The 18,652-nt window shown below is 40.5% G+C and overlaps 1 protein-coding gene across 14 annotated transcripts in view; it reads right to left on the bottom strand.

Moving 5' to 3' along the window:
* Nucleotides 1-18,652, bottom strand: part of OSGIN1 (oxidative stress induced growth inhibitor 1) — a 39,353-nt gene that overhangs the window by 7,701 nt on the left and 13,000 nt on the right. For 2 of the 14 annotated variants that reach the window (XM_086847304.1, XM_086847303.1), the window contains exons 1-3: nucleotides 16,204-16,502; nucleotides 15,929-16,111; nucleotides 3,506-3,642 (exon numbers count right to left, since the gene is read on the bottom strand). The gene's annotated coding sequence lies outside the window, so the exon portion shown is untranslated. The other 12 variants (XM_023934725.2, XM_023934726.2, XM_086847298.1 and 9 more) reach the window with 11 other exon arrangements.

The raw sequence follows: 18,652 nt of genomic DNA, 5'->3' as shown, positions 1-18,652 counted from the left end.
AGGACGTGACAGTTCTCCTACACACCAATTACAGCCAGGCTGGGCTCAACAGCTCTGTTCCAAGAGGACTGTGCTCATCCCATAGGGCTTACAAGATTAATTCCAAACTAGCAACCTCGTCCAAATTTTTGGATCACAGGTTAGTAACACTTACTGGTTGCCTGTTACCACTTAACTAAGCATTAGTCTAAGACTCTCATGCATTTTGCCTGACAGGACATGAACCACTTAAAAGATATTATAGTTGTGCTTCCTAATTTAAGTAATTCGAAGCATCTAGCTTTGAAGATAGCTGGATTTCAACGAAACTTATGTTCCAAATTTAATTGAAACTCATAGGTAGTTGCATTTACTACAGAAGATTAACCCTTTAAGGCATCCCCACAGCCCTGGAAGCTGTGGGAGCAAGCTCAAAGATCTTCCTTGGCCTTTTGGGTAGGTTCTGCCTCATTAACTATAACCTGCACCACCTTCTGCAGACTGTGGTGTAAGTTTACCCTCAAATAATTCCTTCCCACAAGAATTCAAATAATTCCTTCTCTCCAGAGTTGCAATTGGTAGAATTCATCACTAGCACCTGGGACTGCCAGGGACACCAAAGGAGCAGGACACTGGTGTGACCAGTCAGGAATTCCCCTCAAACCAGTAAACTGCAGTATCTGGCTGCTGGCTGGCAGAAGTTTCTTCTCCAAGATCACCCCCTCTCCAAGACTATATTACACAAGAAGAGAAGTTCTTATTAATTTTTCCTAACACAGAGTACACATCTTATTTCTGTGAAACTACTGGGAGCCTGGGAGAGGAAAACAAGATCTTTGGAAGCAGTCTTCTAGGTTTGTGCTCCATAGCTCCCTGCAGCAGCATGCATGGAAAAACTGCATACGCTCTGTAGACAGTGGTAACCCAGCAACATCCATGGGATTTTTGCTGGAAGCAAGGGCTGCTGAACCAACCCAAGACAGCACATGGCAGCAGTTGTAGGGCAGCAGCAGAGCCAGCACATACATCAGGAGCCTGCAAGCCCCTTTGTAAGGTGTGAGCGCAAAGTCACACCGCTCTATGCCAGCATTTTTCTGGGGGAGCCTGAAGGGGACAGAAAAGGCACAAGCCAAGAGAAGACAGCCTGGCAGTCCTGTTTACTTTAGAGAAAGGCTGCCTTGGCTCCTGGCCATTGCACTGTGCCACCCTTCTCCACCCTGATAAGGCACAGAGAAGCCGTGAGCTCACTGATAACTCCCTCCTCCTTTTGTCCTCCCCCTCCATTCTGTACCTTTTGACACATGAAAGAGGAGAATTTTCTGGAATTAAACCAAACTTTAATGGCTAGAGGAGCACAATTGTTAGTCTGATAAAATTACTGGATCTGTGCACATATGTGACCATTTTTAACCATGGATTTAATTGGTACCTGGGTTCACAAAACCTCCTATGACATTTTAGTGCTACACACTTTTTTTGCTGAAGATTTTGACACTGACAATTCCATCAACCCAAGATTCACCATCCTGGCATCTCTCTACACCTGGAAGAAGTCCCTTTCACATCCTATAGCTGCCATCTCTATTATTCATAGTTATTAATTTTTTTTTTTAACTAGAAAGTGAATCAGGTGCTGAACCTTTTAATAGCTATTCCCATCCTGTAGGTTAAAGGTTTGACTACTGGGGATAAAACTGAGCTCAGAGCATCTCAGACATTTTAGTTTCAGGCCAAACATTCACCTTTCCTGCAACTAGATGTTAAGGTGGATTATTTTTATTTTTTTTTTTTATTTTTTTGCAGTCTTAGACTCCTATACCTCAAAACCTGGGCAGCTAATAACTGTAGTAGAGGAAAGCAACAGGACATTGAAGTTCATGGCAAATCTATACTGAACTAGTTAGCACCAGGAAAAAGCCTGAGACAGCAAGAAACTTAAGACTGCTCTTCTCACCCTCCTTTTATGTAGTGTAGGCTGCTGGGCACTCACACTTAGTCAGCTTAGTGACACTGAGTTTGGCTTCTGCTTTGAGCTTCCTACTTTAAATGGATGTCCCTTTCCTTCTCTTCATCTGGGAGAATGAAGCAAGTTTCAAAACTTGGCTTCTTGCTGCTTCCAAAGCATTCCAGTGTCTGTGTGATGTTACATAATTGTTTCTGGCTGCAAAGCACCCAGCTCATTCTGGGCCAAGCTCTGCATACCTTCCTGACACAGCCTCATGTCTAGAGGGACTATAACTCACAAACTCGGTCAGTGTGGCTCTTACTAGCTCCAGGCTGCAAGGCTGAAACAGGATTTAAGTGAGCAAATGAAAAAGCAAAGATACATTTAGCAAGACAAGGACACTCTGTGATCCTTGGAGAAATAAAAAGCCAGGTTACATCAGCCATATGCAGATAGCTCCCCCTGTAATAGCCATGAGATTTTGCTAAAGTAAGAATCACCAAGTGTGGCCTGAACAGCACATGGGAAGAGTTCAAGAGAGCAATGCAGTTGGGGTATAAATACTGGGGGAGATTAAAGGAGGTACTACAACACTCAGTTTTAAAGAACAATACTAACACAGAGGCAACAATAGTTTTCTTCATCTTAATTTCCTCATCAACTCACTTGTTTCGCCAGTTTAATATTTAATTAATTAGTACTTTAAAAAAAAAAAAAACAAAACAGAGATCTTGCCAGCTTTTTTACATGTTATACTTCCCTATAAGTTTCAGAAGTTGTTCTCTCCTTGCATCATCACTTTTCCATGTCAGGCCAGTTACCCCCCAAACACAATTAAACTATGTGGAAAAAATTCAGCTGTGTGGTATGTGATAACACCTTTCTCAAAACACGCCTGTGATACTCAGAAACTGATGTTAGGGTACACCAGACAGAGCTCTCTGTACTTATTTGGAGCCTTCTTACCTTTAGCAGCAGGTCTGATGAGAGGTGGGATCTTTATGAAAATGGTTGTACAGTCAGGAGAGCCAAACACACTACAAGCCTGGAATCCTCTCTCTGCTCTAAGACAGCTGTTTAAATATAGTAGGCAACCAGCAGCAAGAGAGGAGAGGAGGAGCCAAAATGACTGGAGGTGGAGCAAGGAAAATACTAATAAGCATGAGTCAGCAGGAATATTTCCCTTCCCAGCTCCTGAATGAATGATCTAGAGAAACTTCCTTAGTAATGTTCAGCTGACTATGTGACTACAGAAAAAGCAGCTTACATGACCCATGTCTGTTAGAAGTCCTGCACTGAATAAATAATTCCATTTTTAACCCTCAGGACATCACAGATATATAGTGGGTCTGAAAAATACTGATTTCAGTTTGTATTTTTTTTTTTTTTTCTTTAGTGAGATGAAGTGTTATAAGCCTTTTGCACAGTAGCAGTAAAATGAGTCAAACTGCTTCCATAAAACTTAGGAACCACCAGGATTTCATCTTAGAAACCAGGGGTTTCATCCAAGGTATCTTACTCAATTCAGGGAATAATCGATCTGGCTTGCTAAATTTAAAGTTCCCTGCCCAAATGAAATACCTTTATGCCGGAGTGTTCAGTTCAAGTAGTAAATGCAGCACATGTTTATCTCTGAGACCATCTGTTTGGAAGCCACAATTTCCAGGAAATCAGGCCTGCTGATACGCAGTTAAGATGCATACTTTCATTCATCTGATCTAAAAGATAAAAGCAGCTCATGAGAAGGATTTCTCTACTCTCACGACCCCCATCAGAGCAGAATACTCAATATAATACTCTATTTTAATTCCACCAGAGTAAGTTGTTTCAATAAATGTGAAGCCATTGTTTCACTCAAAGTTTAGTTTCCAGTCAATCCTTTGAAAAATCTGACTCAGTAAATGCTGTCAGACTGAAGAGGGGGGCAGAGGAGTAAGGACTGTTTCAAGTTTCTTGGGCCTTTATCCAAAGTAGCATTTGCACAGAGCTCTTAAATAACCCCGACTTATGTTTTTTTTTTACAGCAAAGACTTTTTATATGCATTATTCAGATATTTATTGGCATGTAACAAATGTGTCCATGTCAGTCATGGAAAAATTAAGCTTTCAGAGAAAATAAGGGATTTGTTTGCTTAGGTGATTTAAGATTGCCTTGTTACTAGGTTTTTCAAATCCATCTTCAATATATTGCAATGTTGCGTGTCAAACATTGTAGAACAAAGATGTTCAAGTCCATACTTGCTGATACCATAGATACAAGACAAAACCATACATGATGCTTTGTCTGGCTTTGTAATAAGGAAAATAAGGAATACTTCCTACGTGTACAAATCTTCAGAAATAAAGTTGCCCTCCCTGTAAAAAATAGGAGATATTATTTCCTACTAGAATTTATAAAACTAGAATCTCTATTACCTTTGCAAATAAAGCCAGGATGTCTTTCCAAAACCCTAAGCTCTATCATAGCTTTGTGCATAGTACAATTCTTCACAGGAAAACCCACTGTCCTTTATTTGCTTGTACAATAAGACCACTGAACTTAGCAATTTGGGGACTTCTTTTTTTGTTGCTATCCCAAGAGACACATCACACGGAATAAACATATATCAAAGTAACTGTTTCTCCTTGTGTACCTTGACTGCAAACAAATGATTCAGCCCAACACTTTGGATAAACTTTCCAGAAGAAGAAGTAATTGAGCAATCTGTAGCTGGCCTTGCAGCCAGCCCTTGACCTACAAACTCAAGCAATTCAATTCTATTTTTTCCCTGAACTGACAAAGCCATTTTGTTGGTGCACAGATTTAAGGACAAAGCCATAACACTGTACTGGGGAATATTTTGCACCTGAACCAACCACTATTTCCTCAGAAAGAAATTTCTTTGTAACTTATTGACTTTTCACCTCAGGTTATCTAAGTTCCACCTATCCATCTCCTACTCATGAAACCTGTCAGATAGCCCTGATTCTGCTGTCTCCTGATTTGGGGAAGCTTAAGCTCTGGTGTCAGAATTCATTGCTGCTGACAGCTCATGGCAGAACCTCTCCTACAGCATCTCTCCAGCATCCACCCTTCCCTCTAGCCAGCCTTAAGGTGTTCCAGACTCTGCTAAATTATCCTGACAAACTACATTGTTTCACTCATTAGAGCTTTATGTTCTGTTGGTTTTTCATAATGAGAGGAACACTCCCACTGGGATCCTCCATGGGCCACAGTAGTGCTTTGATGCTTTGGTGTTTCTCTAAATTATGGTAAAACAGAAATCTAAAATTCTGCATGATTTCTCCCTAAGAGAATATTCAGTGTGCCATTCAATCACTCACACACAGAATTCACATCATTTAATCTAAGACAGAATACAAAATCAAGTGCTGGAAAATCTGATCAAGTATTTTGGTTCCATATGGTCTCTGTGCAGAACCTAAAACTCAGCTTCACTTTGTTGCTGCCTAAAGCATCTCCACCTTTACCACCCAGAAAAGATTACACCTAGAGCTATATGTTAGCTTATGTACCAAAACTAGGAGCCATAAATGGTTTGACATCAATACTGTGACTGCTTCAACTATGAAAACCTGTTTGTCACCAACACCCCAACCCAGACCACATCAGCAAGATGTTCCTTGTAAATGTTGTGGCACCCCCCAGTCAGAGGCAGCGAGCTGTGGCCATACCACCTCTGAGAGCAGTTGGATGTCTGAGATATGTGACTTGCTGTGCTAAATGATAAAGGTAATAAAGCCTGGGAAGTCCCAGACAATTGCTAGGTCTGACAGAAAAAGCAGCTTAGGCAATTCTGCAAGTATGAGACCCAGTTCTGCTCTCAGTTAAACTTGTGACTTCCTACATGTGTTTGTGCTTTCACATGGCTTCCTCTAAAGAAAGATTTGGCCCAGACCATGTGTCCCAACTTTCCCATGTCCCTGCCAAGGCCATATCTATTCTGTGTTCATACCTCTTTTTGCACTGTTTAGGCAGCTGGGTCCAAGGGAAGAGAAGTAAAGGTTCACTGCACCCTTTTGTTGTTCACAGGAACATTGACCTCCCAGTCACATAAATGATTGAAATGGTTTTGTCTTAGTAACTTGAAAAACTGGGGAAAGTAAAAAACCTTGCATTTTGTTGGAACTATTTTAAGATGGTGATTTTTGCTTTTCCCTGCTTTCAGTTCATTATGAATGATTGAAATAATTCCTTGTCTGTTTGAAGAGGGTTGTCTTCCTAAAGCAGTGAGATGAAACGAAAGATTTTCACCACCCTTCACTGGCCAGGGCCATCAGCCACTTCCACCACTTTGCCTTAAAAACAGCTCTTAAGAAATAAACCTGGGGAGGTGACAATCAATCACACTACCCAGGAGGGCTATGGAGCTCTGCTCTCTGCAGCAAGGACCTGTGCACAGCACACAGTGTGCACTCCAGTGCCCAGAACCAGTGCCTTGCTGGGACATTCCACACCTCCTGTCTGTCCAGGCTTAGGGAGCAATAATAGAGAGTGCTGGCAGTGGCCAAGAGAGTCCCTCTAAGCACACCCTGAAGGAGACATTCCCAGCACAATACTGGGAGGCAACAGTGGATATTTTGCAAGAATAGTTTACATGTGAAGTATCCATGTAGAGAAGTAGTAGAGTGCCAAGTTGTTGTGCAGGCATTTCCTTAGAAAACGGGCCAGGATCACCATTTCTCTCCTCAGACAGTTGGATGATAGCCAAATCTAGGGTATTTTTTTCTTCCCAGCACACAAGCTTCCTTTCAAAAACTAGGATGCAAAGAGGTGCAGTCCTTAGGTTCCAGGGACGACAGCCATGCATGTTTCCCAGGACTGGATCTTTGCAGATTTTTCGTTCCCCAAATGCCACATGCAGAGGAAAGCTCAGCTCATGAGCTCTGCCCTCAGACCTCCATCATGAGCTCAACATCTATGTTTTGAGGAAAAAGTAAACACACACATGTCAAAAAAACAGCAGCCATGACCTAGTCAAAGATTAAACTACACTTGAAACTGGTAGGGAATTTTCCTCTTATCTAAATGTCAATATATTCAAAATATTTACATGAGTTCTGGAGAGTGCATCATTTGAAGATCCAGCCTTTAGCTTCTGCAGTCTTAGAGTCATTGTTTAGTTATGTTCATTTAGTCTACATGGGCATTAAGCAACTGATTAATTTAATAAACTGCTGTAGAATACAGTGGTGTGTGCATATGTCCCAAAGCACAAAATATCCTGCAGAAGTTAATGTTCATTGTTTCTTGAGTATAATAACTAACAGAGAAGAAAACTGGAAGTAGTAGGTACAGCTGAACTGTGAGCACTGAGCATCTTCTCTGTACATACTTTCCCTTAGGGCAAAGATGTAGTTTCCAAATACAAATGAGTAATTCAAAGATGGAAAAGGAGCATGTGGTACTATGAGCTTGTTTAACTCAGTAACACAAACTTTCATAAACAGGGTTGCAGCAAGCCTTTGGAGTTTCTTGTATTAATTTCTTTGCCACAGCTTATGCCATTTTTCAGCTCTTTAACCCAACTTTACTTTTCTCTACTTTACCAAGAATCACTTAATCAGGATAAAGGATTTTGTAACATTCCTGAAAGGCTCTGAAACATGTACAGCTAAGGGCACCCAGAGCTACCCAGCCACATGTTCAATTTTGTCATAGAAAAAGATGATTTTCTTTAGCAAAGTACAACAGTTTTTAGCTGAGAAGGTTTAGAAAAGGACTGGACTAGAATTATCCTGCAGCTTCCTACCCTCAGGGTTTATTTTCATCTTCCTCGTAAGCACCTGATTCTATCAGAGATAACAGCTGCTTGGATCCAGGTTAGCTTATCTGATATTCCTGACTTGCAACATTTCCTTTCTGCCATAACTTTAAGAGTTTAAGTTCTAAGTGCTTTTTGTACACAGGTCCTCTTTCTTCTTAAGAGTCCTTTCATGCACACTAAAAGGTCATTTGAAGTGATATTTTCTTAGACCCCGATTTCCCTTCACAGGAGCTCCAACACTGACTTCCAGGAGTGAAATTTAAGGGACTATTCTGCATAAAACTGGGTGAACCAGTATCTTTTACAAAGGCAATCTTATCTCTTAGTCACAATATAACAGTAATGCATTGAAGTGTAAAAAAATTATTTCAGAGGTCAAGGTTTCTCACCTGTAATTGACAGATGTTTCTAGAGTAGCTTAAGGTGGCTGGAACACAAAGTGAGCTGTTACTTCCTATAAAACAGAATGTCCTACTTTGAAACACATGCATGTATTCTGAGGTAATTTTTATGTCTTAGGAACATAAAAAAATATTCACTATGAGGTCTGAAAAGATTTTGAACAGTGAATTTACAGGCAAGGAAGAGGCAGGATTTCTGCAGAAGAATAAAGCCATTCAGTAATTCCGCAAAGTTAAGAAATACATCACAATTTGTGTAATTCCACTTTTAACTGTCAGACACACATTTTTGCACAAGTCAAAACTTAAAGCTGAACATAGGTCAGTGAAACAAGTGTGCAGTGCTGAATTATCTGTCAGTATACATACTCAGCTTGTTATACTCAGATTAAAATCCAATTTCCCCAAGATCTTGTTCAAGTTGTACTTCTGTTTTTGGAGGAATTTCACTAGCGATATCTTCCTTGTTTCTCATCTCCAGCTACTCTACAAAAAAACTTATGATTTCTGTTTCAGGTGTATTTTTGCTTGAATTACTTTAGTTCATGTTCTGTTGTTACTGTCCTGCTGGGTTTTTGGTTGGTTGGTTGGTGGGTTTGGGTTTTTTTGTGGTGGCTTTTTGGGTTGTTTTTTTTTTAGTGTGCTTTACTTTTTATCTATCAAGCAGGTATTTCTACAGTAGAGATGAGAGACTCTAGATTAGTTTTACACCCTTGTCAATAATTATTTTATCAAGAAAAATAACTTATTTTTAATCCACTCACATTTTTGGCTGCTGTCAGGCCAGCTGCAGGTTTTATTTTTTCCACAGTGGAGTCTTCCCAAACACAGATGAAAAGGAGGATGTTGCCTGGTCAATATTTATCTTGATTGTGAAAATGCTAAGTTTGAATCATCAAGCAAAGCCGCTGCCAAAAAGCCTGGGGATTGGAATATTTAGTGACCCTTTACCTCAAGGCCGAGGCAGTGCTGTGACAGAGAAGTACCTGACTGGCTCTGCTTATCAGCCCAGGCTGAAATGTGCTCGGCAGGGCAGAATGATGTGGCACCAGGGTGACCAAAGCCTGGGCTATCTTTGGTATCTGTCCCTGGGAGCTCTGACCAGGGCATTATCTAAAACCCTTTTTTTCACTCCTGCCACCCTGAAGGGGAATATTCAGGGCTGCCAGCAATAACTGCAGATCAGAGCTATTCTGCCATGTCACAGGAAACTCATGACCTTGTCTCTGCTGCTGCAGTTCTCTGTGCCTGAACGTGTGCCTGAGCTGCCACACTGGGTAACCAGAGCTCACTGCACTTGCATGGCCTCTTGGGACATGACCAGGTCCATCCAAAGGACCCAAAAGGTCCATCCAGCCTCATATCCCACCCTCAACAGTGGCCATTAGCAGTCACCCACAGGAAAGAACAGGATGAGTATGTGATGCTTGTCTTTTATCTTTCCCTGCCTCCAGGTATTTGCAGCTGAGCCCACTGGCTGAAGTCTGATGAGGTTTGTTCTCTTGCTAGTTCCTTCCATCTATTTCCATCTAGCTCCCAGTAATTTCACATGTGGCCTCTAGCACTTGTACTAAAGAGAGATTACACAACTGATCCTTCTCCATAGCATCATATTTATACATTTCTATTATATTTCTCTCAGGCTTCTGACTTATTCCTAATGCAGAAATTGTTCCACACCCTGTATCAACCTGTTTTACCTTCTCTAGATGCTCATCTCATAAGATGAGAAGAGAAAACCAGCATGTAATCCAGCAATCTAAGCACAGATGAGCCATAGGTTTCTGCATCAACCGTCCAGTTTGGTCTCCATCCTTTCCTAGCACTTCATTTGCTTCACCACCAGTTAGCAGCGAGCTGATAGCTCCACAGGACTATTTATCTTGACCTTAGATTCAAGTTCAGGCTTGTCCCTATTCTGACTGAGTTTCCTTGCCTGGACCTGTGCCAGAGCATGAGAAAACACATAGGAATTGTGCAAAAGGGTGAAGTAATAGGACAGTACAGAAGCATTGCACAGACTTTTCTTCAAACCAATGCAGTCAGCCACATGCCTGATAAAAAGCAAAGTGGCAAGCCTTGGAGACTTTCTGTGTACTCCTTGTTCACAAAGAAACCTCAACAAAATAACTGAAGGGCTCGCATGTGGGAAAAAGCAGGTTCTCACCTGGTACCTCAGGAGGGAGGAGGCCCTAGGTAAACACAGTAGAGAAGCTCAAAGAGCTCTTATTGCACTACATCCCCTGGCCTGATCTTGATCTGCTCTTATCCTCTCACCTGAATAAAGCTTTCATGAGGTGCTTATGCAAGGTCTCTCCTAGGTTTGCCTCGGGAGTGGCTGTTATTCACACACATCAGAAAGAGACAAAGTACAGGCACCACCAGTGAGTGTGATGAGCCCTTCCCTCACCTGGAATGGACACAATGGATATAAAGCAGCACAAGGGAATGTCCAGGACTTCTAAAAGATTTGCTGTGCTTATTGTGCCTGGGAAACACAGACAAGACTCTTAGGCCTGGGAGAGCAAAGCTTCTCTGTCTGCTACCCACACTGCAGTGCTAACCCCTCTTGATGCTCTACTTTACCTGAGTACATCTGACATTTCATTCAACTCATCAGTTCAGCCTGTAAATAAAAATATCAACTGTGAGGTCAATTATTGTTCTAGTCATTGGTCTTGAGACAGAATGAGAAAAAAGTAACTTTAGAAAATAATTTTAGTTGCACTTACTTATAGATTTATGCAAGCTTGCCATACATACCTCCATTTTTTTTGAAATTTTACACCTTTGAATGTGCTATTAATATAAACTATTACAATGGAACACAATTTTCTAAAATGCCTGTATGTTTTTTTTAGTTTCCCATAAAGCCTTGCTAGAGGACTTTAAGCCTCACTCAGCTTTGCAGTGCTTTCATATTTTGCAAATGATGTGCACTCAGTATAAAGCCTTGATGGCTTTCTCCTTGTTCTGACATTTGGGAAAGCATAAACAAACTTGCCCAGCTGTCACCATACTGCTGTTAGTCTTGGAACACAATAAAAGCTGGAGTGTCATTACTGAGCTGCATCCTGAGAGTGCACTCAGCTTACACCTCAAATACACAAAAGTGTAGCAAAAAAGAAAAACATCCAATCAAATAACCAAGTGGCACACAAATGAACATGTAATAGCAGAAATCCTCTTACAAAACAATAAGAGAATTAAATAATACAAATAACAGCTCTGATCTTAACAGGGTGTCAGTCTGTCCCATCTGACTCACATCTAGGTGTGACTGGTTATCAAACAAATACCTGTAATAATTTAAAGATACAGAAACAATTCAGAGATTAAATGTCTGCTTATTAATTGCCGTAACAGAGGCAAGAAATGAACCCATATCTTCTGGCCTGCACTTCAGCCACAGGGCTGCTCAAGGACAAAACCTTATCCCAATTTCTTGCTGTGCAAAAGGCAACCAACCTGTGTCACACCTTTCTGTGCCTGATCACAAGTGCTGAGCCTCTCATTAAAAAGTGCTAATATTTCTAATTCAATAAAAATAAGTGATATATAGTAGTTCTTTACAAATACATCTTCACTTTTAGTTATAGCACAAGTTCCCCCAGGAATTAATTCACATTTGCAAGCTCTCAGTGGGTTTGTTTTGGGCTGAGACATCTGTCAGTCCCCTCAGCCATGCGGCACCCTGGAACACACCCAAGCTCTGCTCAGGCATGTTCTGCAAGCGGGCATTTCTTCTGCTGCAGTGGCTAAACCCTCCAGCATCACTAGGCTAGAGTGCACCTCAGAGCACTCAGCCCTTGCCAAAACCCCCAACAGCCCCTGTGCCTCTATAGGCACAGCCTGTGATACACATATTCCTGCATTTTTGTATCTACTTTGTTTCTCAGTTTCACATCTCTCCAAGATGCTGCAATTTCCTGCAGAATTGCAGTTTCTACAGAAAATTTACATATTTTCCAATATACAAGCATTTATTTCCTAGCATATATGTGAATAGCTAAAACAAAGTCTGTTTCAGCATACTTGTTGGACTTTGTGTTAAACCTCTTTGTATGCTGCATTTATTCTGGAGGCATGCTTGTCTCGCTGCTTCTGATCTTATCTTCAGCCTCTACTGAAAAATTACTTCCATGAACTTTGGAAGGTCAACTTGTTAAACATATATCCACTCTCCCCTACTCTTTCTAATCATCGAGAAATAATAATTAACTTAATTTTCTGAGATGGGGACGACTACTTTACTACCCAATTCATGTTATGTGTTTCAGATGACTCATATATGGCAACAATGCTGCCTCCAAGGGTTTTTCCCTACAAAAATTCCTCACTGAAACTTGCCAAATTTTTTTTTCTTGTTCCTTATTTCTTCATCCAAGAGGCAACATTCTTTTCTAAAACTTGCACAAGATGGCTTCATGCCATGGTACAGGTATAAGCTCGTCAAAAGTAACACGGCACGAAGCAGAGAACTTGCATTTGGGTCTCTGCTAGGAAATGAAACAACTGAGTCAGGCAAAACTCCATGTCAAACCTTTCCTGCCTGATATCAACTCCAGTTTTCTATAGATTCTGCCAAAGTCTTTGGAAATCAGTTGCCCAATACCTCTTTGGGAATAATACTGGCATATCCACTGGTGCAGAACGGATATTTCAGCAACTTGCTGAAGGAGTGTTTGGTGCATCACAAGAATGTGCCTGCACAGGAAGGCAGTTTCACTAGGTACAGCTGGCAGAGGGAGGAAAAGAGCCCGAGGGGAAACAAACCCATCTCTCCAGCTGATTAGGTGCAATAACTCCTTGGAGGAAACTTGCTGGTTTCAGCAGCAACCAGCTTCCACCAGCAGACAGAGGGGCCACAGAGCACATCCTGTTCCACAGGACACTGCTCACCACAGAGTCGCTCTAAAACTGACAAATACAGATCATGGTGCCTTGCATTTGAATGACACCACCCCACATCTCCAGAGATGCCTTCCTGTCTGCTGAGGAGATCACCTGCTGGGAGACCAGTGTGTCCCACCTCCCTCTAACTTGTACAAAACCTTGCTGGTTTATGTAACCTTACAGACACGAGGCTGTTTTTGAAAGAAATCCAAAACATACAAGAGGTGTCTGAGCAATACATGAAAACAAGTCTGAATTTCAACTTTATAGAGTTTCATTATAACAATCTAGTATCAGGTATCACAAAGGAGTTAATTCTGGCTGACTATCAGTGATTTGTTAGCACAGATACCTTAAGATATTGCCAGAATTGCATACAACCTTATCCAGTTAGTTCCTTACATTTGTCACAGAAACTAGAATAATTTTCTAACAGGTTTCATTCACTGTTGAGTAATGCAGTCAGTCTTTAAGGGATAAAGCAATAAAGTTTTTCAGCTGTTAAACACAGCTCATACATATTAATTACTTGCTTCAATCTCCTCATCAGAAACACTAACAAGAGGGAGGTCGTTGTGGGTAAAGTGTCTGTCAACATTACCAAAACCTTACTTTTGGAACATCTTGTGGCTTTTGATTTTAGAAGGGGTCTGAGCCAAATCACGCCACACTAAACAGAAAGGCCTGTTGGAGCAAAGGTAAACATTCCAACTAGCTTCAAGGGCATTTGGATTAGCCTTCCTGTATAATTGGTATGTCATGATGCTTCTGGAATATAGGAAAAGGTACAATGTTTTTCCATGCACCAAGGCAGTAATCTCACAGTTTTAGGAAGAAACCTGGTAAAGCAAAGATTAATCAAACTAGCATCAGATTGCTGCTTATATAGTAGGACTTCACATTTTCTTAAATAATATACTTGAGTTTCTAAGCATGGAAAATACCAAATTAATATTAAAAATGGGCATAAGTCTTTTCTAGAGCTTTAAGCAAAACTAGCTTCTCTCCATCCTACATCTATCAAAGGAATGCCCAGAAATTTTATAATGTACAGAGGTAAAACAGAGTAACACCAACCAGTTAAAAAAGCACAACCTATGCCTCTGTGGATTGCCAGTCCCTCTCCATTTCTTATGGATGTACTCCTAGCCTGTCCTGAAATAACCTCTTCAGACTCTTCTCAGAAACCAAGAGAACTAAAACAAGGTGCACAACTACTCACACAGTAAACACACAGCCCTACATGATGCAAGAGTATTAAATGTTTGTGCAAAACATTGAGTTAATAAATAAAAACAAACAGATTATAGAAACCTCAACGTGCTTGCAGCTGTATTTATGTTAGCAGCTTCTTTAAGTTATAGCTGCAAGTCTTTTCTTCCTGTGGCTCACAGCAGCAGCCTGCACAAATAACTCAGAGTTGATCTGAACAGTCTGCTTCAGTCCACCACATGCTGTGTCCATTTATGTGCAAACAGACATTCAGAGATCCCTTTCTTGCTTTCAAAACATCTTCAGCTGCTCTTTAAATTCCCTAACTGCTGCTGAGAGCAGCACAGATGGACTCTAATTTCTTCACTCCAGCATCTGCACATTTTTAGCTCCTTACAAAAGAAGGGCAGGCAACTTCTGACATGCCAGTTTGAGACTGGCAGGTACATTTTTAACCTTTCAGCTCCAGGGTTCTATTCATGCTGACAAAACTGGGATGCTGCCCTCACCCATGCTGATAAGACCATACTGATCAGTTGTGTTCTATCTGGCTTCCTCCTCGCTGGCTCATTAAATGCCTGCCAGCAAGCTCCATTTACTTTTACCCTTATTCTAACTGCCCCATTCAGGGCGTTCTATTAGCCAAAAAAAAAAAAAAAAAGGTGTGCAAAAAGCCCAGAAAAAACTCGTGTAAGGCAAGTCAGATAAGAAGCTCAGCTGCAAGTAGTGCTGAACTCAATAAAGACAACAGTATCCACAGTTTTGCAATCACATTCCTCCCCTTTCCAAGACAGTGAACAATATTAGAGCAGAAACATGGGCACCTGGCCTACCCAGGGCTGTGGTCTCTCACTGACCTGTGCATCCTCAGTGAGATCAGCACTAAGTAATGAGAGGAAGAAAAAGGCTTTTGTCCTTGTCAGGGGTTAGCTCAGTCACACAGCTCATTGTAACTCCCTGAGTACTTTCTACTCACTGTCCAGCACTCAAACACTACCACAGCTACCCTACAGTAGAAGAAGGAGCTTTGCTTCTGTCCTGTCCTCCAGAGCACTTTTCAGCTATACCTAGATATCAAAAGTGTTAATTTAAACTGTGAATGTGATTTTAAAAGCAATGGGCAGAATGATTTAGAAGTCCTATGTCTTGACAAAATCACTCTAGCATAAAGAGTTACTTCCTGATCTCTTTCTACAACTAGTGGAAAGATGCTGAGAAGTAACAGAAGATTATTGAATCTACGTGAAAGGAAGAGTTTACATTGTTAGTTAACAAAAGCATTACCTGATAGATAAAAACAACCTAGATGGCTGTTTCCAAACTTGAATGACATTTTATAAGTCACTTGAATTGTCTGAATTTCCTGTCCTCTGATTGCAGTTCTATTGCACAGGCGAGGAATATTTTTCAAAGCGTGTTTGTACAGCACTGAGAAAAACGAGATCACAACCCCTTTTACAGCTTCAAGAGCTAACACAAACAGTTTAAACAGATCATTTCTACAGATATATAATGAAGAACATCTGATATATTTTTTTTACCACATAATTAGAGGCCTTTTTCAAAAATTACTCATGCCTCTGGATGAGTAATCTGAAAATCTCAGCACTTGGTATATAAACACCACAAGAAACCAAGCATATACCAGAATTATATATTCATGGTTTCTTGAGGGCTTTTAAAGTTGTATACAGTTACATTAGTATTGCATCAATGAGATACATTACCCTCCATAAAAATCCTGCCTCTCTTCCAGTGGTATTTCATTGTCATTCCTCTAAACCCAGCATGGTCCTCGTGAACTCCAGCTGACACACTCAGAAGACTGAGTGTGCATTGGGTGGCCTGCAGCCATAACTCCTGCAGCTTTCATCTCATACAGCTTCACTACAGGACTGACCAAGCCTCATCTAGATGCAATTTCCAAGAAAAACAGTGTCACAAGCATAAAAGCTGAGCAGGATGAGATCACACAGTGTGACTGCACTCAGAGGGTCGGTACCTGGGGATGCAGCTCTCCGTCCTGATTCCAGACTTTAGACACATTACAAATTCAGCTGTATAATGCATCTGGTTTTAAGTAGTGAAGAGATTCCATGAGGATACTTGAAGTGGAAGGTCATCTCGTGGAAGGTCTTGAGCCTTGAGCTACAAAGTGACATTGGCAACCAAAAGAACCAGTGAAGGCATTTTAAGTCCAGTTACAAGAGAAACTCTGATATAGTATCATGGTCAATTCAGATTTTATCATCACAGCCTGAGGAATTAGCAAAATACAGCAACATTCAACAAGATGCTGGCTCTCACTCAGTGTTGTTTGCATTATAGATACATAAATACTGTGAAGATAGTTTATTTAGCTTAATCAGAAACGACTCCACTGCAGCCAAAGGAGCTAATCCCACCCCGCCACAAAAAAAACAATGGTTGGTGTGACAAGAGATTTCTAGACTGCTATGTGGTACTTTCTGGATGACAAGTACTGTGTAGAAGAATTTGCATTTCAAATAATATAAATAATATGGCATCAGCTACAGCAGACAGAACAAATCCTGTGCCCACACTACACCACGATGTTCCCAAGAAAGCACCAGTGCAGGACCTGACTCCATAAATACAGCATGTTAGTAGCTAACTCCAGTCCATACAGCATAAGTGTAAGCAAGAAAAATAATTAAAATTACAATTTAAAAAATATACAGAGACCACGTCTGCTTTTATGTACAACAGAACAAATACTTTGTAACATTCCAGTCAATATCAGGAGTATTCATTTCTAGGTGATATCACTTTTGTTCATGCACAGTAGTAACTGTTATGATTCCCAAATATAAATATACAGACACCACTCCAAAAATAACTAACTAGTTTACCTCAGACACCAAGGCAATACTAGGAAAATCAGCATGTTTTACTCTATAGCATCTTTGTATTATCTCACATTTCACTTCTCAGCTACCAGAAATCCTTTACTTTTTGAAATTACTAAGTGATTTCAAGTCACCTAATTGGGAAAATCCTCAGCTAGTTTCGGAGATTACACATTGGCAGATGTTATGGATTCCAGTATAATCAGTTCTTTGAGAATCACTGAATAAATTGCTTTTAAAAATAGCCCAAAAGCAAACTCAAGTGCTGTCATAAGGCATTCTCAGTCAAAAACACAGGCAAGAGTTTCAAGTTGCTAACACTTCACACTTCCAGGTTTTTTGGCAGAATGATACAATTGGAAAATCAAAACTTTGTTACAACAGCTGCTTAACATTTCTTCAAAGATTAACTGGAGTGCTCACATAGAAAAGAAAGGTTTGTCTTGCCTATGTTAATATTATTACACTTAGTGCAACTGACAGCTAGATGTTACTGCAGCTCGAACACTGCTATCTAAGGCTTGATTTCAGCTCCTGTGATCTGGAACAAAAACTTATTTATAGAGAAGATCACTCAGCAGAAGATTCAGATCCAATTACGCTATCACAGATTATGTCACTACTATACAATTCCAGATGAGTTTCAAGAGCTGTTTGACCTATATTTATTTGACCTATATTTGATCTTGTACTATAATTCTATAAAAAAACCTATTAAAGTAATTTGCTTTTAATTAATGTTTATATTTTAAAAAATCAATTCAGCATAGCAGTTAAAATGAAGCTTTGGCACTGAGAGGAAGCAACAACCTCCTTGTGCTCCTGCAGTGAATTTAATCTCATTGTACATGCCCATACCCACTGTGAACAACTTTAAAATCTAAACCCAGAAATAATTTCTATAAAATGTGTTCCACTGTAACCCCCAAAACCATGCTGAAATTAAGGAAAGGATTCTCAGAATATGATTTAATAATGCAAACCATTAGCAATAGATAAAACTAAGACATTCTATTTGTTCATCTTTCCTGTCAGTGGTTTTGCATCCTGCCCACTCTCTGCCTTCAGTTGTATCAACACACTGGTTCTTGTGACAGTCAATTAGAATCAGAAGCAAACACCTTTTTAAAAAGAAAACCGTGCTTGCATCTTCTCTAAGGCAGTGAACAGCAATTAACTTTGTTTTGTGGCTCCAATGACAATATTAGTCATCATAGCACAAGCTGGGGTTTTACTTTGCTTTATGTCTCATGATTAATTCTTCATTGACTCCAACCTGACTGAGAACAGTAAAATATCAAGGGTGTTCATGAAAATCACTAGTTAGTTGTAAAAATTGAAACTTGAAAAGTTGTCAAAAACTTTGCCTGAAGGCATCTCTGAGCAGGTGAAGGGAGGACAGCCAGGGCCATCTGAGAGCCCAGATCATGAGAAAGGCTCATGGTAACGAGGCCAGTCAAAGGTCAAGCCCAGAATTCAATATGTAGCTCAGCTCTAGTGAGGATACCCAAGGTCAGGTGCAGGCCAGTGGCTGATGAAAAGGACCGCAGTGACAAGGTCAGGGTAAAAAAAAATCCATCC

The sequence above is a fragment of the Cyanistes caeruleus genome, chromosome 12, assembly GCF_971803275.1.
Source record: "Cyanistes caeruleus chromosome 12, bCyaCae1.hap1.1, whole genome shotgun sequence".
In the NCBI taxonomy this organism is placed as follows: Eukaryota; Metazoa; Chordata; class Aves; order Passeriformes; family Paridae; genus Cyanistes; species Cyanistes caeruleus.
This window is presented reverse-complemented; position numbering and strand designations above follow the sequence as displayed.